The following is a 1,018-nucleotide window of genomic DNA, read 5'->3' as shown; positions in this document are numbered from 1 at the left end:
GTCCGGGCTGGGGATTCGAACCCGCCACCTTAGGTGTACGTGGCTGGCGCCTTAGCTGGTTGAGCTATAGGCGCCGAGCCAACTTGAGAATAATAACCCACGAATTCTACTCCTAAGTATAGTCTTGGTAAATACTTGTAGAAGAACTTTTTTTTTTTTTGCAATAGCAAGAAGTTGGAGATGGCCGTAACGTCGCTGTACTCAAATAAATTGTAGTATATACTACAAGGAAATACTATACAGTAATGAAAATGAACCCCGGCCATCCATCAACATTGAAGATTCTCACTTTAATGCTTTACAAAATGATATACTTCTGTAATATTTAGCCTCTGCTTCCATAGTCTGAGAGAAGTTTTTGTGTCTCATTACTACTTGTCAGTATTTCAGATCCTGATTACAGAACGAGCTGGTGATAGAAACTGCGCTCTGAGTCACTGGAGAGGGAGAGGCTTCACTTTCAGCCATGGCTGGAACATTTCAATATACAAATCCACTAGGCATAAACCCACAATGTCAGACTATCTCTCAGATTTTTCAGATTTTACTGCTCCTTCCTCCCCTCCCCTCTTCCCAATTACAATTTCACCTCTTCTTTATGTTCCTTGTTAAGAAGCAGAATGTCCCCTGCACTGGCCAATTTCTGATTATACAAACATCCTACACCTCCCAGCTCCCCACCTCCTCACTCCCTCACCCTGGGTTCTCTAAAACCTCGACCGCGATGGAATAGGGTAAGTTTTCATTTCGACTCTGCTTTGCTCGCTGACGAAAATTCTCAATTTTCTGCATCTATTACTCCATCAGAGTTTTCGCAAACTGGGACTCGACTCAAGAAATCCCCAAGCGACCTTTTCTCAAGACAAGAGTGAGGCGCCTGTGGCTCAATGGGTAGGGCGCCGGCCCCATACATCTAGGGTGGTGGGTTCAAACCCGACCCCAGCCAAACTCCATAGCCAGGCGTTGTGGCGGGCGCCTGTGTTCCCAGCTACTCGGGAGGCTGAGACAAGAGAATCAC

General features: G+C 45.9%; 1 pseudogene; it reads left to right on the top strand.

Annotated features, from left to right (window-relative positions):
- LOC100953842 overlaps positions 1–872 on the top strand; it is a 10,644-nt pseudogene extending 9,772 nt beyond the window's left edge.
- The last annotated feature ends 146 nt before the right edge of the window (positions 873–1,018 follow it).

This window comes from Otolemur garnettii, unplaced genomic scaffold (assembly GCF_000181295.1).
Source record: "Otolemur garnettii isolate 467f Iridium unplaced genomic scaffold, OtoGar3 scaffold00221, whole genome shotgun sequence".
In the NCBI taxonomy this organism is placed as follows: domain Eukaryota; kingdom Metazoa; phylum Chordata; class Mammalia; order Primates; family Galagidae; genus Otolemur; species Otolemur garnettii.
Note: the sequence above shows the minus strand (reverse complement) of the source record. Positions and strands in the feature narration are given on the sequence as shown.